Source organism: Rutidosis leptorrhynchoides, chromosome 7 (genome assembly GCF_046630445.1).
Source record: "Rutidosis leptorrhynchoides isolate AG116_Rl617_1_P2 chromosome 7, CSIRO_AGI_Rlap_v1, whole genome shotgun sequence".
In the NCBI taxonomy this organism is placed as follows: domain Eukaryota; kingdom Viridiplantae; phylum Streptophyta; class Magnoliopsida; order Asterales; family Asteraceae; genus Rutidosis; species Rutidosis leptorrhynchoides.
In genome coordinates, this window is record NC_092339.1 from 110,370,485 (window position 1) to 110,396,334 (window position 25,850).

The window sequence follows — 25,850 nt, forward strand, 5'->3', positions numbered from 1 at the left end:
GAGAAGATCGACGCGTTTGTGAAAGGATTACCGGAAAGAATCCAAGAAGATATAAGTTCACACGAGCCCGCCTCCATACAACAGGCATGTAGAATGGCTCACAAACTAGTGAACCAGATTGAAGAAAGAATTAAAGAACAGACTGCCGAAGAGACCAATGTGAAGCAAGTCAAAAGAAAGTGGGAGGAAAACGGTGATAAGAATCACCAATACAACAACAACAGCAATTACAACAATAATCGCAACAATTATCCCAGCAATCGCAACATCAATCGCAACTACAACAAACGGCCCAACAACAACAACAACAACAGCAGCAACTACAACAATCATCCCAACAACAATAATAACCGCAACAACAACAACAATCAGAAGCAGCTATGCCAAAGGTGTGAAAAGTATCACTCGGGGTTCTGCACCAAATTTTGCAACACGTGTAAAAGAAATGGTCATAGCGCGGCGAAGTGTGAGGTCTACGGACCAGGGGTTAATAGAACGAAAGGAACAAATGGTGTCAGAACGAGTAATGGCGGAGCAAGTAGTGTCGGAGCAAGTTATGCCAATATAGTTTGTTATAAATGTGGAAAACCGGGCCACATTATTAGAAATTTCCCGAACCAGGAGAACACGAATGGACAAGGCCGCGGAAGAGTTTTCAATATTAATGCGGCAGAGGCGCAGGAAGACCCGGAGCTTGTTACGGGTACGTTTCTTATTGACAATAAATCTGCTTACGTTTTATTTGATTCGGGTGCGGATAGAAGCTATATGAGTAGAGATTTTTGTGCTAAATTAAGTTGTCCATTGACGCCTTTGGATAGTAAATTTTTACTCGAATTAGCAAATGGTAAATTAATTTCAGCAGATAATATATGTCGGAATCGAGAAATTAAACTGGTTAGCGAAACATTTAAGATTGATTTGATACCAGTAGAGTTAGGGAGTTTTGATGTGATAATCGGTATGGACTGGTTGAAAGAAGTGAAAGCAGAGATCGTTTGTTACAAAAATGCAATTCGCATTATACGAGAAAAAGGAAAACCCTTAATGGTGTACGGAGAAAAGGGCAACACGAAGCTACATCTTATTAGTAATTTGAAGGCACAAAAACTAATAAGAAAAGGTTGCTATGCTGTTCTAGCACACGTCGAGAAAGTACAAACTGAAGAAAAGAGCATCAATGATGTTCCCATTGCAAAAGAATTTCCCGATGTATTTCCGAAAGAATTACCGGGATTACCCCCACATCGATCCGTTGAATTTCAAATAGATCTTGTACCAGGAGCTGCACCAATAGCTCGTGCTCCTTACAGACTCGCACCCAGCGAGATGAAAGAACTGCAAAGCCAATTACAAGAACTTTTAGAGCGTGGTTTCATTCGACCAAGCACATCACCGTGGGGAGCTCCTGTTTTGTTTGTCAAGAAGAAAGATGGTACATTCAGGTTGTGTATCGACTACCGAGAGTTGAACAAACTTACCATCAAGAACCGCTACCCACTACCGAGAATTGATGACTTATTTGATCAACTACAAGGCTCGTCTGTTTATTCAAAGATTGACTTACGTTCCGGGTATCATCAAATGCGGGTGAAAGAAGATGATATTCCAAAGACTGCTTTCAGAACACGTTACGGTCATTACGAGTTTATGGTCATGCCGTTTGGTTTAACTAATGCACCAGCTGTGTTCATGGACCTTATGAACCGAGTGTGTGGACCATACCTTGACAAGTTTGTCATTGTTTTCATTGATGACATACTTATTTACTCAAAGAATGACCAAGAACACGGTGAACATTTGAGAAAAGTGTTAGAAGTATTGAGGAAGGAAGAATTGTACGCTAAGTTTTCAAAGTGTGCATTTTGGTTGGAAGAAGTTCAATTCCTCGGTCACATAGTGAACAAAGAAGGTATTAAGGTGGATCCGGCAAAGATAGAAACTGTTGAAAAGTGGGAAACCCCGAAAACTCCGAAACACATACGCCAGTTTTTAGGACTAGCTGGTTACTACAGAAGGTTCATCCAAGACTTTTCCAGAATAGCAAAACCCTTGACTGCATTAACGCATAAAGGGAAGAAATTTGAATGGAAGGATGAACAAGAGAAAGCGTTTCAGTTATTGAAGAAAAAGCTAACTACGGCACCTATATTGTCATTGCCTGAAGGGAATGATGATTTTGTGATTTATTGTGACGCATCAAAGCAAGGTCTCGGTTGTGTATTAATGCAACGAACGAAGGTGATTGCTTATGCGTCTAGACAATTGAAGATTCACGAGCAAAATTATACGACGCATGATTTGGAATTAGGCGCGGTTGTTTTTGCATTAAAGACTTGGAGGCACTACTTATATGGGGTCAAAAGTATTATATATACCGACCACAAAAGTCTTCAACACATATTTAATCAGAAACAACTGAATATGAGGCAGCGTAGGTGGATTGAACTATTGAATGATTACGACTTTGAGATTCGTTACCACCCGGGGAAGGCAAATGTGGTAGCCGATGCCTTGAGCAGAAAGGACAGAGAACCCATTCGAGTAAAATTTATGAATATAATGATTCATAATAACCTTACTACTCAAATAAAGGAGGCGCAACAAGGAGTTTTAAAAGAAGGAAATATAAAGGATGAAATACCCAAAGGATCGGAGCAGCATCTTAATATTCGGGAAGACGGAACTCGGTATAGGGCTGAAAGGATTTGGGTACCAAAATTTGGAGATATGAGAGAAATGGTACTTAGAGAAGCTCATAAAACCAGATACTCAATACATCCTGGAACGGGGAAGATGTACAAGGATCTCAAGAAACATTTTTGGTGGCCGGGTATGAAAGCCGATGTTGCTAAATACGTAGGAGAATGTTTGACGTGTTCTAAGGTCAAAGCTGAGCATCAGAAACCATCAGGTCTACTTCAACAACCCGAAATCCCAGAATGGAAATGGGAAAACATTACCATGGATTTCATCACTAAATTGCCAAGGACTGCAAGTGGTTTTGATACTATTTGGGTAATAGTTGATCGTCTCACCAAATCAGCACACTTCCTGCCAATAAGAGAAGATGACAAGATGGAGAAGTTAGCACGACTGTATTTGAAGGAAGTCGTCTCCAGACATGGAATACCAATCTCTATTATCTCTGATAGGGATGGCAGATTTATTTCAAGATTCTGGCAGACATTACAGCAAGCATTAGGAACTCGTCTAGATATGAGTACTGCCTATCATCCACAAACTGATGGGCAGAGCGAAAGGACGATACAAACGCTTGAAGGCATGCTACGAGCATGTGTTATTGATTTCGGAAACAGTTGGGATTGACATCTACCGTTAGCAGAATTTTCCTACAACAACAGCTACCATTCAAGCATTGAGATAGCGCCGTTTGAAGCACTTTATGGTAGAAAGTGCAGGTCTCCGATTTGTTGGAGTGAAGTGGGGGATAGACAGATTACGGGTCCGGAGATTATACAAGAAACTACCGAGAAGATCATCCAAATTCAACAACGGTTGAAAACCGCCCAAAGTCGACAAAAGAGCTACGCTGACATTAAAAGAAAAGATATAGAATTTGAAATTGGAGAGATGGTCATGCTTAAAGTTGCACCTTGGAAAGGCGTTGTTCGATTTGGTAAACGAGGGAAATTAAATCCAAGGTATATTGGACCATTCAAGATTATTGATCGTGTCGGACCAGTAGCTTACCGACTTGAGTTACCTCAACAACTCGCGGCTGTACATAACACTTTCCACGTCTCGAATTTGAAGAAATGTTTTGCTAAAGAAGATCTCACTATTCCGTTAGATGAAATCCAAATCAACGAAAAACTCCAATTCATCGAAGAACCCGTCGAAATAATGGATCGTGAGGTTAAAAGACTTAAGCAAAACAAGATACCAATTGTTAAGGTTCGATGGAATGCTCGTAGAGGACCCGAGTTCACCTGGGAGCGTGAAGATCAGATGAAGAAGAAATACTCGCATCTATTTCCAGAAGATTCGTCAACACCTTCAACATCTTAAAATTTCGGGACGAAATTTATTTAACGGGTAGGTACTGTAGTGACCCGAACTTTTCCATGTTTATATATATTAATTGAGATTGATATTTACATGATTAAATGTTTCCAACATGTTAAGCAATCAAACTTGTTAAGACTTGATTAATTGAAATATGTTTCATATAGACAATTGACCACCCAAGTTGACCGGCGATTCACGAACGTTAAAACTTGTAAAAACGACATGACGATATATATATGGATATACATATGGTTAACATGAGATTATGATAAGTAAGTATCTCCATAAGTATATTAACAATGAGTTATATACATATAAACAAGACTACTAACTTAAGGATTTCGAAATGAGACATATGTGTAACGATTATCGTTGTAACGACATTTAAATGTATATATATCATATTAAGATATATTAATATATCATAATATCATGATAATATAATAATTTAACATCTCATTAGATATAATAAACAATGGGTTAACAACATTAATTGAGATCGTTAACTTAAAGGTTTCAAAACAACACTTACATGTAACGACTAACGATGACTTAACGACTCAGTTAAAATGTATATACATGTAGTGTATTTAGATGTATTAAAATACTTTTGGAAGACTTCAAGACATATATCAAAACACTCATACTTAATGAAAATGGTTACAGTTACTTTCCCATTCTTTTCTTTCATCAAGAATTCTAGTCGTATTTTTACCCGTATTATACACAGCTTCAAAACGTACTTACTATGGGTATATACCAATAGGAACTAGCATGGGATTCCACTCTTGATTATTTCATGTATGACTAATCAATTTTAACTTCTACCATGAGCTAGTCAACTAACTAGAACTCCTTTTAACCCCACTCACCACTCACCAATTACCACTCATCATTCACTCCATTTCACTTCCAATTCTCTTTCTAATTCTCTCTCAACACACCCACCCTATTATGAACGTATTTTTCCAGTAGTTAATCATCATCTTCATCAAAAATCACTTCAAGAATCAAGCTATAATCATCATAGGAAGAACACTTCAAGAACACTTCAAAAATCCCTTCAAGTTTACTAAGTTACTTCCAAGCTTTCTAATCCATTCCAAGTAATCATCTAAGATCAAGAAACCTTTGTTATATACAGTAGGTTATCTTTCTTATTCAAGGTAATATTCATATTCAAACTTTGATTCAATTTCTATAACTATAAACTATCTTAATTCGAGTAAAAATCTTACTTGAACTTGTTTTTGTGTCATGATCCTACTTCAAGAACTTTCAAGCCATCCAAGATCCTTTGAAGCTAGATCATTTCTTATCACTTCCAGTAGGTTTACCTACTAAACTTGAGGTAGTAATGATGTTCATAACATCATTTAATTCATATATATAAAACTATCTTATTCGAAGGTTTAAACTCGTAATCACTAGAACATAGTTTAGTTAATTCTAAACTTGTTCGCAAACAAAAGTTAATCCTTCTAACTTGACTTTTAAAATTAACTAAACACATGTTCTATATCTATATGATATACTAACTTAATGATTTAAAACCTAGAAACACGAAAAACACCGTAAAACCGGATTTACGCCGTCGTAGCAACACCGCGGGCTATTTTGGGTTAGTTAATTAAAAACTATGATAAACTTTGATTTAAAAGTTATTATTCTGAGAAAATGATTTTTATTATGAACATGAAACTATATCCAAAAATTATGGTTAAACTCAAAGTGAAAGTATGTTTTCTAAAATGGTCATCTAGACGTCGTTCTTTCGACTGAAATGACTACCTTTACAAAAACGACTTGTAACTTATTTTTCCGACTATAAACCTATACTTTTTCTGTTTAGATTCATAAAATAGAGTTCATTATGAAACCATAGCAATTTGATTCACTCAAAACGGACTTAAAATGAAGAAGTTATGGGTAAAACAAGATTGGATAATTTTTCTCATTTTAGCTACGTGAAAATTGGTAACAAATCTATTCCAACCATAACTTAATCAACTTGTATTGTATATTATGTAATCTTGAGATACCATAGACACGTATACAATGTTTCGACCTATCATGTCGACACATCTATATATATTTCGGAACAACCATAGACACTCTATATGTGAATGTTGGAGTTAGCTATACAGGGTTGAGGTTGATTCCAAAATATATATAGTTTGAGTTGTGATCAATACTGAGATACGTATACACTGGGTCGTGGATTGATTCAAGATAATATTTATCGATTTATTTCTGTACATCTAACTGTGGACAACTAGTTGTAGGTTACTAACGAGGACAGCTGACTTAATAAACTTAAAACATCAAAATATATTAAAAGTGTTATAAATGTATTTTGAACATACTTTGATATATATGTATATATTGTTATAGGTTCGTGAATCAACCAGCGGCCAAGTCTTACTTCCCGACGAAGTAAAAATCTGTGAAAGTGAGTTATAGTCCCACTTTTAAAATCTAATATTTTGGGATGAGAATACATGCAGGTTTTATAAATGATTTATAAAATAGACACAAGTACGTGAAACTACATTCTATGGTTGAATTATCGAAATCGAATATGCCCCTTTTTATTAAGTCTGGTAATCTAAGAATTAGGGAACAGACACCCTAATTGACGCGAATCCTAAAGATAGATCTATTGGGCCTAACAAACCCCATCCAAAGTACCGGATGCTTTAGTACTTCGAAATTTATATCATATCCGAAGGGTGTCCCGGAATGATGGGGATATTCTTATATATGCATCTTGTTAATGTCGGTTACCAGGTGTTCACCATATGAATGATTTTTTATCTCTATGTATGGGATGTGTATTGAAATATGAAATCTTGTGGTCTATTGTTACGATTTGATATATATAGGTTAAACCTATAACTCACCAACATTTTTGTTGACGTTTAAAGCATGTTTATTCTCAGGTGAATATTAAGAGCTTCCGCTGTTGCATACTAAAATAAGGACAAGATTTGGAGTCCATGTTTGTATCATATTGTGTAAAAACTGCATTCAAGAAACTGATTTCGATGTAACATATTTGTATTGTAAACCATTATGTAATGGTCGTGTGTAAACAGGATATTTTAGATTATCATTATTTGATAATCTACGTAAAGCTTTTTAAACCTTTATTTATGAAATAAAGGTTATGGTTTGTTTTAAAAATGAATGCGGTCTTTGAAAAACGTCTCATATAGAGGTCAAAACCTCGCAACGAAATCAATTAATATGGAACGTTTTTAATCAATAAGAACGGGACATTTTATACAAGGCTCGTCGATTTATTCGAAGATCGATTTACGTTCTGGATACCATCAAATGCGGGTGAAGGAGGATGATATTCTGAAGACTGCTTTTAGGACGCGCTACGGTCATTATGAGTTTATGGTTATACCATTTGGATTGACTAACGCACCAGCTGTGTTCATGGACCTCATGAACCGAGTGTGTGGGCCATATCTTGACAAGTTTGTCATTGTTTTCATCGATGACATACTTATTTACTCAAAGAATGATCAAGAGCACGAAGAACATTTAAGAAAAGTGCTAGAGTTGCTGAGAAAAGAAAAACTGTACGTTAAGTTTTCAAAGTGTGCATTTTGGTTGGAAGAAGTTCAATTCCTTGGTCACATAGTGGACAAAGAAGGTATTCAGGTGGATCCAGCAAAGATTGAAACCGTTGAAAAGTGGAAAACCCCGAAAACTCCGAAACACATACGCCAATTTTTAGGGCTGGCTGGTTATTACAGGAGATTCATCCAAGATTTTTCCAAAATAGCAAAACCCTTAACTGCATTAACGCATAAAGGGAAGAAATTTGAATGGAAGGATGAACAAGAGAAAGCGTTTCAATTGTTAAAGAAAAAGTTAACTACGGCACCTATATTGTCATTACCTGAAGGGAATGATGATTTTGTGATATATTGTGACGCCTCAAAGCAAGGTCTCGGTTATGTATTAATGCAATGAACGAAGGTAATTGCTTATGCGTCTAGACAATTGAAGATTCACGAGCAGAATTATACGACGCATGATTTAGAATTAGGCGCGGTTGTTTTTGCATTAAAGACTTGGAGGCACTACTTATATGGGGTCAAAAGTATTATATATACCGACCACAAAAGTCTTCAACACATATTTAATCAGAAACAACTGAACATGAGGCAGCGCAGGTGGATTGAATTATTGAATGATTACGAATTTGAGATTCGTTACCACCCGGGGAAGGCAAATGTGGTAGCCGACTCCTTGAGCAGAAAAGACAAAGAACCCATTCGAGTAAAAGCTATGAATGTAATGATTCACATTAACCTTACTGCTCAAATAAAGGAGGCGCAACAAGGAGTTTTAAAAGAGGGAAATTTAAAGGATGAAATACCCAAAGGATCGGAGAAGCATCTTAATATTCGGGAATATGGAACCCGGTATAGGGCTGAAAGAATTTGGGTGCCAAAATTTGGAGATATGAGAGAAATGGTACTTAGAGAAGCTCATAAAACTAGATACTCAATACATCCTGGAGCGGAGAAGATGTACAAGGATCTCAAGAAACATTTTTGGTGGCCGGGTATGAAAGCCGATGTTGCTAAATACGTAGGAGAATGTTTGACATGTTCTAAGGTCAAAGCTAAGCATCAGAAACCATCAGGTCTACTTCAACAACCCGAAATCCTGGAATAAAAATGGGAAAACATTACCATGGATTTCATCACTAAATTGCCAAGGACTGCAAGTGGTTTTGATACTATTTGGGTAATAGTTGATCGTCTCACCAAATCAGCACATTTCTTGCCAATAAGAGAAGATGACAAGATGGAGAAGTTAGCACGACTGTATTTGAAGGAAGTCATCTCCAGACATAGAATACCAATCTCTATTATCTCTGATAGGGATGGCAGATTTATTTCAAGATTCTGGCAGACATTACAGCAAGCATTAGGAACTTGTCTAGACATGAGTACTGCCTATCATCCACAAACTGATGGGCAGAGCGAAAGGACGATACAAACGCTTGAAGACATGCTACGAGCATGTGTTATTGATTTCGGAAACAGTTGGGATCGACACCTACCGTTAGCAGAATTTTCCTACAACAACAGCTACCATTCAAGCATTGAGATGGCGCCGTTTGAAGCACTTTATGGTAGAACGTGCAGGTCTCCGATTTTTTGGAGTGAAGTGGGGGATAGACAGATTACGGGTCCAGAGATAATATAAGAAACTACCGAGAAGATCATCCAAATTCAACAACGGTTGAAAACCGCCCAAAGTCGACAAAAGAGCTACGCTGACATTAAAAGAAAAGATATAGAATTTGAAATTCGAGAGATGGTCATGCTTAAAGTTGCACCTTGGAAAGGCGTTGTTCGATTTGGTAAATGAGGGAAATTAAATCCAAGGTATATTGGACCATTCAAGATTATTGATCGAGTCGGACCAGTAGCTTACCGAATTGAGTTACCTCAATAACTCGTGGCTGTACATAACACTTTCCACGTCTCGAATTTGAAGAAATGTTTTGCTAAAGAAGATCTCACTATTCCGTTAGACGAAATCCAAATCAACGAAAAACTTCAATTCATCGAAGAACCCGTCGAAATAATGGATCGTGAGGTTAAAAGACTTAAGCAAATAAGATACCAATTGTTAAGGTTTGATGGAATGCTCGTAGAGGACCAGAGTTCACCTGGGAATGAGAAGATCAGATGAAGAAGAGATACCCTCACTTATTTCCAGAAGATACGTCAACACCTCGAACTGCTTAAAATTTCGGGACGAAATTTATTTAACGGGTAGGTACTGTAGTGACCCGAACTTTTCCATGTTTATATATATTAAATGAAATTAATATTTACATGATTAAGTGTTTCCAACATGTTAAGCAATCAAACTTGTTAAGACTTGATTAATTGAAATAGATTTCATATAGACAATTGACCACCCAAGTTGACCAGCGATTCACGAACGTTAAAACTTGTAAAAACTATATGATGACATATATATGGATATATATATAGTTAACATGATATTATGATAAGTAAGTATCTCATTAGGTATTTTAATAATGAGTTATATACATAAAAATGAGACTATTGAATTAAGAAACTCGAAAATGATATATATAACGATTATCGTTATAACAACGTCTTATTAAATACATATGAATCATATTAAGATATTGAAACACTATATTTAAACATGATAAATGATAAGTAAACATATCATTAAGTGTATTAATAATGAACTACATATGTAAAAATAAGAGTACTAACTTAAGGATTTCGAAACGAGACATATATGTAACGATTATCGTTGTAATGACATTTAAATGTATATATATCATATTAAGATATATTAATACATCATAATATCATGATAATGTAATAATTTAACATCTCATTAGATATAATAAACAATGGGTTAACAACATTTAACAAGATCGTTAACTTAAAAGTTTCAAAACAACACTTATATGTAACGACTAACGATGACTTAACGACTCAGTTAAAATGTATATACATGTAGTGTTTTAATATGTATTCATACACTTTTGAAAGACTTCAAGACACTTATCAAAATACTTCTACTTAACAAAAATGCTTACAATTACATCCTCGTTCATTTTCATCAATAATTCTACTCGTATGCACCCGTATTCGTACTCGTACAATACCCAGCTTCTAAATATATGTACTATTGGTATATACACTCCAATTATCAGCTCTTAGCAGCCCATGTAAGTCACCTAACTATGTGGGAACCATCATTTGGCAACTAGCATCAATGATTACACAAAATTACAAACTAATGTGACCTTATATGGAGTACCTACATCACTTGTTCAATCATCACCATAAACACTTTTATTTTTCAATTTTTATGCATCAAACTAAACTCTCTCAAGTGTTCTTCCATTGTTCTAAGTGTTCTTCATCATCTTCATCAAAATCTAGCTCAATCTAGTTCATAAATCCATACATAAATCAAGTTACAAAACAACTACTCAAGAACACACCAACAACACTTCCAAGTTTGCTAGCTTACTTTCAATCTTGCAAATCCATTTCAAGTGATCATCCAATCTCAATAAATCTTTCTTATTTACAGTAAGATATCTTTCTAATTCAAGGTAATACTCATACTCAAACTTTGATTCAATTTCTGTAACTATAACAATCTTATTTCGAGTGGAAATCTTACTTGAATTTGTTTTCGTGTCATGATTTTGCTTCAAGAACTTTCAAGCCATCTAAGGATCCTTTGAAGCTAGATCTATTTTTCTCATTTCCAGTAGGTTTATCCACAAAACATGAGATAGTAATGATGTTCATAACATCATTCGAATCATATATATAAAACTATCTTATTCAAAGGTTTAAACTTGTAAACACTAGAACATAGTTTAGTTAATTCTAAACTTGTTCGCAAACAAAAGTTAATCCTTCTAACTTGACTTTTAAAATCAACTAAACATATGTTCTATATCTATATGATATTCTAACTTAATGATTTAAAACCTGAAAACACAAAAAACTGGATATACGCCGTTGTAGTAACACCGCGGGCTGTTTTGGGTTAGTTAATTAAAAACTATGATAAACTTTGATTTAAGAGCTATTCTTCTGGGAAAATGATTTCTCTTATGAACATGAAACTATATCCAAAAATCATGGTTAAACTCAAAGTGGAAGTATGTTTTCCAAAATGGTCATCTAGACGTCGTTCTTTCGACTGAAATGACTACCTTTACAAAAATGACTTGTAATCTGTATTTACGACTATAAACTTATAATTTTTCTGTTTAGATTCATAAACTTAAGTTCAATATGAAACCCTAGCAACTTGAATCACTCAAAACGGATTTAAAACGAAGAAGTTATGGGTAAAACAAGATTGGATAATTTTGCTTGTTGTAGCTACATGAAAATTGGTAACAAATCTATATTAATCATATCCTAGCTAACTTATATTGTATTATACATGTATTCTAATATATCATGTAATCTTGGGATACCATAGACACGTATGCAAATGTTTTGACATATCATATCGACCCATGTATATATATTATTTGGAACAACCATAGACACTCTATATGCAGTAATATTTGAGTTAGCTATACAGGGTTGAGGTTGATTCCAAAAATATATATAATTTGAGTTGTGATATAGTCTGAGACCTGTATACACTGGGTCGTGGATTGATTCAAGATAATATATATCGATTTATTTCTGTACATCTAACTGTGGACAACTAGTTGTAGGTTACTAACGAGGACAGCTGACTTAATAAACTCAAATCATTAAAATGTAATAAAAAATGTTGTAAATATATTTTGAACATACTTTGATATATATGTACATATTTATTATAGGTTCGTGAATCGACCAGTGGCCAAGTCTTACTTCCCGACGAAGTAAAAATCTGTGAAAATGAGTTATAGTCCCACTTTTAAAATCTAATATTTTTGGGATGAGAATACATGCAGTTTTATAAATGTTTTAGGAAATAGACACAAGTAATTGAAACTACATTATATGGGTGAATGATCGAAGCCGAATATGCCCCTTTTGCTTGGTAGCCTAAGAATTAGTAAACCGATCTACTAATTGACGCGAATCTTAAAGATAGATCTATTGGGCCTAACGAACCCCATCAAAAGTATCGGATGCTTTAGTAATTCGAATTCGTTTTTTATCATGTCTGATGGATTTCCCGGAATGATAGGGGATATTCTTATATGCATCTTGTTAATGTCGGTTACCAGGTGTTCACCATATGAATGATTTTTATCTCTATGTATGGGATGCATATTGAAATATGAAATCTTGTGGTCTATTATTACTATTTGATAAATATATAGGTTAAACCTATAACTCACCAACATTTTTGTTGATGTTTAAAGCATGTTTATTTTCAGGTGATTATTAAGAGCTTCCGCTGTTGCATGCTAAAATATGGACAAGATTCGGTGTCAGCATGATTGTATAATATTGTTTAAAACTGCATTCGAGATTTACTTTGTTGTAACATATTAATATTGTAAACCAATATGTATTGGTATTGTGTAAGTGTGATATTTTTAGATTATCATTTCTTGATAATCTAGGTGGTGTCTTTTTAACCTTGTCGATAAAATAAAGGTTATGGTTTGTTTTAAAAACGAATGCAGTCTTTGAAAAACGTCTCATGTAGAGGTCAAAATCTCGCAAAGAGATCAATTAATATGAAACGTTTATAATCGATATGAACGGGACATTTCATCTATTATGGCAATCGAATCATCGTGGGTTACGCCAAAACCGAAATGAGGTTAACAAGACTGAATCAGAAGCATAAGAAGGCGTCCTTGGTTTTTCAACAACATGCCGGTTTTTTCGAGCCCGATGAAGATCTTGTTCTATGTTTGGGAAGATCTGTTATGCTTATCGATCGCAAACCTATATGCAAAGAGAAAGTTCTACGGTGGCTGAAGAACAGAAACATCCTCATCACCTCCATAAGTGTCTGGGGTATATACGGGTGTATCGTTCAATGCTTAAACATGGATGGATTCTCCAAAGCTATGCAGGGACCGGCCATGGATGATGATGAATTCGTTGCGGTCCAATCTATGGAAGACATAAAAGGAATTTTTTTCTCGATCCACTTGGCTAAAATTACAGGGTTTACCATACGAATGTGGAATGGCGGATAATATTATCGCATTAGCCAAGAAATATGGTAAGATGTTGTGCGTCGATAGGTCGACACAAAAAAAAACACAGTCGTGTTATTCCTACGTTTTCATGGAGGTACAAGATCTTGCTGAAATTCACGATTATCAATTTCCGAAATTCAAAAACTCTAAAAGTTATAAAGTTTTGGTGGAAGAGGATAGAGCTCATGTTGTTAATGAATCGCTGTTTTCAGATTTTGACGTGGATTGGTACAATTTGGAGCTTTGAAGATTGTCTACTGCTCCAGCCTGATTCTGGTGATCTTTCGCCGAACGATGATGATACAAATTTAAATTCTACTTTTTGTGCTTGAAAACTGGGGTGGGGGGGGGGGGGGGGGGGGGGGGGGGGGGTGACTGGACTTTTTACCTACCTCAATAAATGAAAAGGAGTTTGCAAAGGAAATGTATAACAATGTGCTCCAAATTTTTAACAAGTTTCAATGTAATCCCTTGTCCAAAGGGGACAAAATGGAAGCAGATTTTCAACATAGTACTAAAGTACATCCACCAACTAATACAACTTCTCCATCACTTGTCACTATTGAAACCCCCTTAGTCAACTCTAACCCTACTACTTTAGCTAAATCACCTACCAAAACTACCACAAAAAATCCTTGCCCAACCCCACTGTGTAAACGTACATGTCCCAATTTTTTAGATAATTTTCACAAAGTCAAAGATTTACAAGCCAAAGAATCTGGTCCAGTTTCAATTGCAACCATCACAAAACTTTCTAAAAGCCAAAAGAAGAAAATTTTGAACGCAAAATCGGGTAACCTTGACAAAAATCCATTTGATGTTTCGTCGGGTCCGATGATGACGGGCTTGACTGGTTCACTGATCCAATTAGTGACCGTATACAACATAGCCATATCAAAATAAATGCTAAACTCGTCAATCCTAACAAAGAAGCCATTCAAATAAAAAGGTACGACGAATTTTTTAGTGTAATGAATCAATATGGTGAACCCCCAACCCCTCCCAACAAAAAACGTCAATGAGAATTACGACTTGGAACACGATAGGTCTCGGGTCTTCGGACCAAGGTTAGATGGTAGGTCGTTTGGCGGCCAAATATCACATTCACTTTATAGCTATTCAAAAAGCAAAAGTTCGAGAAAAAATAAATTAACGTGGTAATCCCAACCTATCAAGAATTGAAAAGAAGAAGAATTTGAAGGCAAAAGGTGGCAACTTAGATATAGAACCTTTTGGTCTCATCTCACAACTTACTCCCGTAGACGATGAGTCGGATGGTTTAACTGAAGTTATAACCAAGATAAAGCTCCCTTAAGTAGTTAAGTAGTTGGCATGTTTAGCAATCCAAGCAAGCACATCGTTGAAATGAAGAATTGCGACGAGTTCATAAGCGGAATGAGCATGCATGTATGGAGAACCTCCTACTACTCCAAATAAAAAACTAAATGAAGGTGGCTACATGATTATCTCGGGTGTAAGAAAAAAGGAATGAATGATGATTAAACATAATTTATGGTGAATAAACTTCAAATTCAATACGTAGCTATACAGTAATCTCAAATGTTGGAGGTTCGATCTCGAGTGATATACGAAAGCTGGATTCACAACATTTACAGAGGCGTACAAGAAGGTTCGAACTCCGTAGGGTGACCAATGTGAAAAAGATCAAGTACTGGACGTCTAGCTCGGGTCCGGTGCAAAATTATAATACTTCACCAATTTTATCAATGGGACTAAAATACATGGATGCTAATGTAAAATGTGTGCAAGTTTACCGGTTTGTTTTTCATTCGGTGGTTCACGATAGTTAGTGGGCTATGCCCCTATTATATTATAATTTAGGTATGGGCCCTTATATATTGATCCAATGGCGCATTGATCCAATGGGTGCCACATTTTGTAATTGAGCCCGGCCATCATATTGTTGGCTGGCCTTTTATTATTTTATATATTTATGTTTTTTACCAAAAAAAAAAAAAAAAAATTAATGCACTTTTGGAAATACTTAAAAAACTATTAAGTTTTTAAGGTAATCAGTTAAAAATAAAACCAACATGATGCCGTCTATTGTTTGGTCTAATCATCTAAAGTTTGGGCTAATCAGATACCAAATGGCCGTCTGTTTATAATTTGGGCTGAATAAACAATGGGCTTTAGTTGACCTGTCACCAAAATTATGGTTCAACCTGATATAGAAATTTCAAGCAAATGCACAAGTGAAGTACAAAATTAACGAAAAAAACTCGTATGAAGGTTTGCGTTAAAATATTTTTTTTTAAAAAAAAAACGACAAACACACATCAAATTATAAATAGTCCATCACGAGACTCGATGAAAGAAATGTTATTATCTGTCTCAAGAAATCGAGTTTAATTTGTATGTTTATTACCCGGTACACTTAATCTCTCTTTTTTTTTTTTTTTTTTTACATAATGTTATTATTACACTTGACCCTAGCATATAACTGTTAAATTCGTACAAAACGTCGCCTTCATTTCAGCAAATCGTAAGTATTGTTATTAACCATATATATACTCTATATATTGTTATTAATCACATATACCTTCATCCCCTACGTTATCGTGTATTTTTAGTTCAATAACGCGTATGTTTTAGCAAATGTCATTCTTAGATTTGATTAATTTGACTTTCAATAAAACAGTTTTGACCTTTTCGTTTTTGTTAGCTTTGCAATCATTCGTTCACTTTTTAAGTTAAAGAAAGAAAGCTACAACCACGATTCACGCTAAGGTTGAATATATTTACATGCAAAATATGATGAGATAATAATTGGCTAATTTTTTTATTGATTGTCACATTGTTGAGATTTAGTTATGAAGGATATGTTTCAATTGGTAGTTAGAGCATATTTTTAGAAGCTAGAGTTGTTTTTTCAAGTGTAAATTAATGTATCGAGATTTTTTTTTTATTTTTTTTTTTATTTTTTTTTTCATTCTCCGCTTAAACCTAACAAGAGAAGTAATTCTCTTTCTTCAAGTTGCATCGTACTGAAATTAGTTTAGAGCACTCCCATCGGTCTAGTACTGGACCCACCCTCAAGTGCCCTCGAGGGCACCGATGTTAGTGGTGTGCCCTCACCTTGCCCTCAACCATTTCCTACACCTTCGCCCTCATCTATTTCCTCACCAAGCATAATCCAACATGGGCTTTTTCTATTTCTACATGTATTTATGCAATATTTATTTGTACACACACCTAACACATTTGTACTAGTTTAATTAATTAATTTTGAGTGGTATGTGATTAGAAGAGAATATGTCATGGTTGAGAGTGGTGTGTGATAAGAGGAAGTGGAGAGAGAAAGTTGTGGCGCTAATACGTTGATGAAGGAGTTAAGAAACATGTATAATAAATATGTATAATAAATAGACATTAATGAAGTTAAGAAATGAAATTAGCATTATGAAAACATTAGTTCTTTTTAGTGTTATTTTTTAACTTTCAAGAAAGACTACCTACAGACCCTGATGCGAATTTTTCCCACGAGTAAATATTTATTGTAATGTCTAAACTTGAACTCATAACTTCATGATCAAAATTACATCTCGATATCGTTGAACCAATAATCATTTGGTAAATAATTTAGTGTATTTAATAAGTTTAATTTATAGAGGTAAGATATAAGTTAAAAAAACATCTTATTTTTTGTATGTCACTCCATATCAGTATATCACCTATGCAATACATCATACATACATCATATGATAATGTTAACAGCCTAAAACTTATCTTAAGACCATTTATAACCACAGGCAGGTGATGTATTTTTTGATGATGTGACAGTGTCAAAAAGTAAAGTTTTATAATGGGGAGTGTTAAATTTGAGTGTTACATTTGTGATGGGTAATGTGGTAAAATATTATTGGTAGTTGGATATAAAATATATTAATTAATAATATATAAATATTAATGCTTAAATCTGATTGGTCTATATATGTGACGCCTACTTTTTTTCTATCAATTTTTTGACTGACGCCCTAGGGCGTCAGGGGCGTCAAATCACATGGCACATCAATTTTTGGGCGTCAGATTTCGATTTTGACGCCGCTTTATATATTGTCTAACGAAGTTAACAATTATGACCCGTGCATTTTCTCGTCATTAATATCAGCCAATGGTTTCAATAAACCGTAAGTAATAGCCATAGAAATCCACCCTCCAACTAGAACCCGAATTGCAGACTCCCTAACAAATGACCCGTCCAATGTCATAATCCTAGCACCATAATAACAATGGAGTAAATATTTAAATTCACGTTACTCCGATTGTAAATTTCTAACGATGTTGATGGTATGGTCAAACAACCCGATGTCATATTTGTATCTTACTTCGCTACTTTGACTTTTACTTTTGCCATATTGTTTTTAGTTGTCAACCCCTCTCCCTTTCAAGAAAATTATTACTCCGTATTATTATTATTACTAGCTTAATGCCGACAAATTTGCGGGACTTTTTATGAGACTAGTCAAGAATAAATTTGAAACTCCATAAACTGATATTTTATATTATTTGAATGGTTGCCAGTAATGAGACCAAATCACAAAATAATGTTGTATAGTTGTTGATAAAATCAAAACAAATAAAACCATAAACACAAATAACATCATGCTTTATACTTTCTTCTTAAACTTTAGGTTTTGATTCTTATATAAATATATATGCAATCAAGTATACCACTTAAAATAGTTTTTGGTGAACCTCTCAAACTAAATGCAAAAAACTAATATTGTTACATCACTACCTTAAACTAAACAATACTTACACTTTGAATCTAAAACAATATCCATATCCCTAAACCCTAAATATGAATTTAATGTTTATTTCATATTTGACAATTCAATTAGTCAAAGTTAAACCTATTATATTATATACAAAATCATTAACCTTACATAAATTACCCCATTATATTATCTATTCCCAAAATAACACAAATTATTTAACTTTCAAAAAATTAGTCAAAGTCAAAGTCAAACTCATTATATTATATACAAAATCATTGACCTTAACTAAATTACTTCATTTTAGTATCTATTCCCAAAATAACACAAATTATTTGACTTTCAAAAAATTAGTCAAAGTCAAACCCGTTATATTATATACAAAATCATTGACCTTACCTAAATTACTTCATTTTAATATCTATTCCCAAAATAACACAAATTATTTGACTTTCAAAAAATTAGTCAAAGTCAAACCCATTATATTATATACAAAATCATCGAGCTTACTTAAATTACTTCATTTTAGTATCTATTCTCAAAATAACACAAATTATTTGACTTTCAAAAAATTAGTTAAAGTCAAACCCGTTATATTATATACAAAATCATTGTCTCTTACCTAAATTACTTCATTTTAATATCTATTCCCAAAATAACACAATTTATTTGACTTTCAAAAATTTAGTCAAAGTCAAACCCATTATATTATATACAAAATCATCGAGCTTACCTAAATTACTTCATTTTAGTATGTAATCCCAAAATAACACAAATTATTTGACTTTCAAAAATTTAGTCAAAGTCAAACACGTTATATTATATACAAAATCATCGAGCTTATCTAAATTGCTTCATTTTAGTATGTATTCCCAAAATAACACAACTTATTTGACTTAAAAAAAATTACTCAAAGTCAAACCCGTTATATTATATACAAAATCATTAACCTTACTAAAATTACTTCATTTTAGTATATATTCTCAAAATAACACAAATTATTTAACTTTCAAAAAATTAGTCAAAGTCAAACTCGTTATATTATATAAAAAATATTGACCTTACCTAAATTACTAAATCATTGACCTTACCTAAATTACTTTCTTTTAGTATCTATTCCCAAAATATCACAAATTATTTGAAAAGTTCAACTAAGATAAAAAAAAAAAAAAAAAAAAATGTAAGATTACCACAAATATTTGCGATTGCATTTGAAGTGACTAAGGTTGTGCAAACATTTGTTTGTGCTCATTTGTGTGTAGTTGACGATGATACTCGGGTGATACAAAAATTTTTACTTAACGTAAAAAACAAATAAACATCAAATCAAAAAATAAAGAAATCTAACCTTGTGTGTGTTCATGAACACGCCTTCAAACCAGCTTGCTTATTGCGAAATCAATTTATGTTCAAATCCTAAAATTCATTAAACAATCAATCATTTTACTAAGTTACTACAACTATTGATTTATAGAAATTGCAAACCGATATGAAATGTGGTTGAATACATGAATGGATCCGAAAACAAAATTGAAAGTCTTCTCACGATACCAATTTGAAACTGAATTGTTGAAAGCCTTTCGATACAGATCTAAATCATCAATTAAAATATATGAAAGCTTTTTCATACCTTTAATTTTAATGACTAACAATTTATGATTCGAAATAATGAATCGATTAAAATGAAGAATTTGTTAATAAGATTAAATTTAACAAAACTTACCTGTATCTCCCTCACCATCTTTGTAACCCAGAATATCCAGAAATTCAATTAAAAACGTATGGCATAACCATTAACAGACGAGATGAAAACCTGCATAGAAAGATAATTTAGAGATATTTTGTTGATACTGGTGAATGACATAGTGCAGAATACTAAGCAGTATAAAAAGTGATTAGAGTATCCAAAATTACGGATTATTCTCCTATGATTGGTCTGCATATATGAATATCAGACGTATAATAAGGGATTTTAAAATGAAGTGATTATATGATTTTATTTAAAGCAGTGTTTGGGATTAATTTTTGAATCAAATCCGTAACTTAATCCCGAAATTTTATAGAGAATCAATCACATATTATAAACCATATATAGATTATTATATTTTCAACTATATATCAATCAATTCAGGTCAGACATCTATTTAAGAAAATGCGATCATTTTATAATTATACCATTTATGGTTAGTTGACTTTCAACTAACCATAAATGATATAATTATGAAATGATTGCATTTACTTAAATAGATGTTTGACCAAAATTGATTGAAATTTGAAATTTGAAGCCGTCATCAATTTGAAATTTGAAAACAGTCTGCCATTTCATGGTATTAAAAGGTTATTTTTGTAATCAACTAATTCAAGGTCAAAATTCAATGGTCATAATTAGGACTAGAAAAAATCAATGGTATAGATCATTGATGAGGAATTGAATGGATGGCTAGGATTATTTGTGGCTACTTCAAATGATCTATTTTACACTTTGTTATTATATTTAAAAGGGATTAGTGTTAAATAAATTAAAATCGTTGTCTAACATACAATCTTGTTACCGAATGGCATTTGGCTTAATGTTATTGACGTAACTCCTCATCAACTGTCAGTGGCGGATCTAGGATTGAAAGTCACGGGTGTCACTAGTTATATATCCAAATTTTTTAACAGATGACTTATTTCAATGGTATAACTAAAAAAAAATTATACTATTTAGTGACAATGACTGCTTCAGAATTTTTTTAGGGGGCAAAAGTTAAACTAAAAAAAGACTAGAATAATTACATAACAATTTAGTAAAATTCTCTAACATACATTAATAAAAACATAATAGCTAAAAAGATGAATTTTAATAAATTCTCTCCTACAAAAATTAAAACATTAAATTTATAAACTTGAGTTAAAACGACATCTTATTGATTATAAATATTCTTTAGTATCATCATTTTTCCTAATATAAAATATAAAGTGAATTAAGACACTCCATGTTTATTACTGCTTCGTATAACATATAATATATATATATATATATATATATATATATATATATATATATATATATATGTGGGCTTCCTAAATAATAAGAATGAGAAATAAAAATAAAACTAAAATAGTTTACCGCATTTGTCCTTGAACCACATGTAGTTATCTGAACCACGTGGCTTTCTCTTAACCACAACATATCTTCCTCTCCAAATAAAACAACCCAACCCGTATTCCATACGATAATTTTTTTTTATTAATACACATTTACGTGCCAATTAAATATGTAGACCATTCCACAAGTTCCATTTAAAACGTACCACAATTTAAATGTTTACAAGGTACGAAGGCCATTAATTACGTTTAATACAAGTTCGACCCACTACAAATGATAGTTTATAATCCAAACGACACTTCGAGCATGGTTTGGGACTAAACTATCCAAAACATTAGACCAACTTCCAAAAGCTCCAACGAAACATCATCAAAGGACACCTAGTGCCCAACAAGCCTTTTTCCCCTATCCGCACCTGCATCTAAAAGGATAAACAACGAGAGGGTAAGCTAAAGCTTAGTGAATGCAATAATTATGCACATACATATATAATATACCTACTTGCAAACACTCATTACACATACCGAATACATGCTAGCAACACAATTTGCTTATCATAAATACGAGGCTACCAACCTTCAATACCACAAGCTAGCATAACAATCGCATAATTATATATGTAACTCGAACAACATAATAAGCTTTCGCTTACAACACAATAACCATGGTTAACCAATCGTATAAGGGAATGGCGCCCGCGAAAGGCCTTCGGAGTTCACAACATCTATTAGTGTACTTAGCACCTCGTATCACTAACCCCCGGGTGGCATCTTAACACCTCGATACTTCACCCTCGGGTGGCGTCTTAACACCTCGACACTTCACCCTTTATTATGGAGTGGCGTCTTAACACCTCGACACTTCACTCCTAGGTGGCATCTTAACACCTCGATGCTTCACCTCGAGTGGCATCTTAACACCTCGATACTTCACTCGTCACGTGAAACGTGGTGTCTTAGCACCTCGACACTTCACATCTCACGCTACAACAAATAGATACATTATATACCTACACATATAATTATTCCACTCACCTTAACGATTCATTGACGGTTTTATACTTCCGCAAGCTTCAAGGCCAAGTACCTAATATAATAAGTACTTCAATCAACACAATATCTAGTTGGACTAAATACCAACAATTCACTTATGTGCATTTAATGACTTAATGCATTAAATGCCCCATTTTCACCAAAACCGCCCTTAAGGGTCAAGACTCAATTTCAATCACTAAAGCTAGTGAATTAAAGTCTACTAACTTTAACTAACGCAAACTTAGGGTAATTCATACTCATTTCGCCCAAACTAGGTCAACATTACTCTTCTGACCCATTTTAATACTTAAACTCACAATCGAGTCAAACTTACCCATTAACACTTCTTTCATAAATTTAAAGGTGTATTAATGATTAACAACACCATTTAATACTTGCAACCCCAAATCATCAGACCAAACCCTAGATTATGACTATTTAGGGTTTCCTTTTATCACCTAACCCAAAACCACCCATATTACCCCCAAATGGGTCTTACAAGTTCCCAATGAACCAAACCCTAGCATAACTAATTAAAACTCAAAACATGGAGTTAGGACTTACCAACACTACCCTCTTGTAGCTATGAACAAGGAGAACAACTTTAATTCTTGCTCCAAGGTTTGATTCACCAATCTCCACTTTCAAATCTCACTTGAAATCAAATGGGTTTTTAAGTTTTGAGAGTAAATAGAGAAAGAAAAGGGAAATGAAAATGAATAAAGTGGATAAGTTCCAATCAGATCTAGATGTAAAATGACGATTTTTCCCTTGAACCACTTATTTTAAAAACAAAATTCGGGACCAGTTCACCCAGTGGGTCGCGGAGCGGCCCCAATTGTCACGGCTTGGCGTTTAACGTATTTTACGAGCTTTCTTAAATCATTCCTGACTCAGATTCTAGTTATTTGTCGCGGCGCGACCCTCTTCTCCGCGGCGCGACATATAAAGGGAAACTCAACCCTTCTTAACATGCCTCCAGACTCTGGTTTGAGTTCAATGTCGCGGCGCGACAAAGGCTTCCGCGGCGCGGCAATGGCCTTCAACTGAGCCATTCGACAGCTTTACACAACTTAACGATTTATCCAACTTGTACACTTCGTTCACGCTTCCTATACACGTCTAAACCTCATCTTTAGTCTCACAAGCCTTAACATGAACAAAGACTCATGCATATAACTATACATGCATATATTCTAAACACATATATATATATACATACATATTCGTATATATATATATATATATATATATATATATATATATATATATATATATATATATATATATATATATATATATATATATATATATATATATAATTACACAATTTCTAACACTTAGGTCTTTTAATCATATAAATGCACAAGTTATAAGCGTACTAAAAATTAAGTTTGTACCTTTAAATGTGTACGGGAAAAACGGGATGTTACAACTCTCCCCCACTTGAATCGGAGCGCGTCCTCGCGATCCAAGCCGCATGACTAGAGGGAAGATAAACCAACACGAATTCTTCGGGCTCCCAAGTAAACTCGGAACCTTTACTACGATGCCATTGAACTTTAAAAGTCCTCACTTCTTTATTTCTCAACCTTTTGACCTTCTCATCGAGTATGGCAATCGGCTCCTCAATATATTCTAACTTATTGTTTAGCTCAATCTCGTCTAACGGCACCCATGACGAATCATCCGCAAGACACTTACGGAGATGGGAAACATGAAATGTATTATGGATCCCCGCAAGCTCTTCGGGTAATTCCAAACGATACGCGACTTCACCAACACGAGCTAAAATTTTAAAAGGACCAATAAACCGAGGATCTAACTTTCCCTGTTTTCGAAACCGAATAACACCTTTCCATGGCGAAACCTTAAGCACCACCATGTCACCTTCTTAAAACTTGATCATTCGTCTATGCTTGTCGGCATATGACTTTTGTCTATCTTGCGCCTTTTTCAAATGATCCTGAATCATATCAATCTTGCTATTATTCTCCAAAACCAAATTGGTACTCCCGATTTCTTTTTGACCAACTTCACCCCAATAAATCGGAGTTCGGCAACTCCGCCCATAAAGCATCTCGTAAGGTGGCATCCCGATACTAGTATGATGACTATTATTGTACGAGAATTCCACCAAAGGCAAGTGCTCATCCCAACTACCACCGAAATCAATAATACACACCCGCAACATATCCTCCAATGTTTGATTCGTGCGTTCGGTTTGACCGTCTGTTTGAGGATGATACGCTGTGCTCAATTTTAATTGTGTACCCATATCTTCGTGAAACTTCTCCCAAAACCGAGATGTAAAACGGGTATCTCGATCCGAAATAATAGATATAGGAACCCCGTGTCTCGCTATCACCTCTTTGATAAATAACTTAGCCAAAGTCTCCGATGATATCGCTTCCCGGATGGGAATAAACAACGCACTCTTCGTCAATCGATCAACTATCACCCAAATCGAATCGAATCGGGTTCTTGCCATCTTTGGTAACTTTGTGATAAAATCCATGGTAATGTGCTCCCATTTCCACTTCGAGATTTCTAACGGTTGTAACTTACCATACGGCTTTTGGTGTTCGGCTTTAACTTGCAAACACGTGACACATTGCTCAACATACTTAACAACATCACGTTTCATGCCCGGCCACCAATAATCCTTTCTCAAATCGAGATACATTTTCTTAGCGCCCGGATGAACGGAATACTTTGACTTATGTGCTTCATCAAGTAGCACTCGTCGATAATCCCCCATCTTAGACACCCACACTCTTCCTTGAAAAGACAACAAACTACGCGAACCCATAGTAATGAATTCCGCTTGCCCCACAATTCGTTATGCATGCTTGTTGTGAACGTAAGCTTCAATTTGAATCACACTAAGTTTTTCAAGAAAATCGTTAGTAATAATCATACGTAACGATCCTACTCGTATCGCCGAATGTTGACTCTTTCGACTTAATGCATCCGCGACCACATTCGCCTTACCCGGATGATAAAGTATTTCACAATCATAATCTTTTACTACATCCATCCACCTACGTTGACGATAATTCAAATCTCTTTGATCGAAAAGATGTTTCAAACTCTTGTGATCCGAATAAATCGTACACTTGACACCATACAAGTAATGGCGCCAAATTTTCAACGCATGAACAACCGCCGCCAACTCAAGATCATGAGTCGGATATCTCGTTTCGTGTTCCTTTAATTGTCGAGAGGCGTAA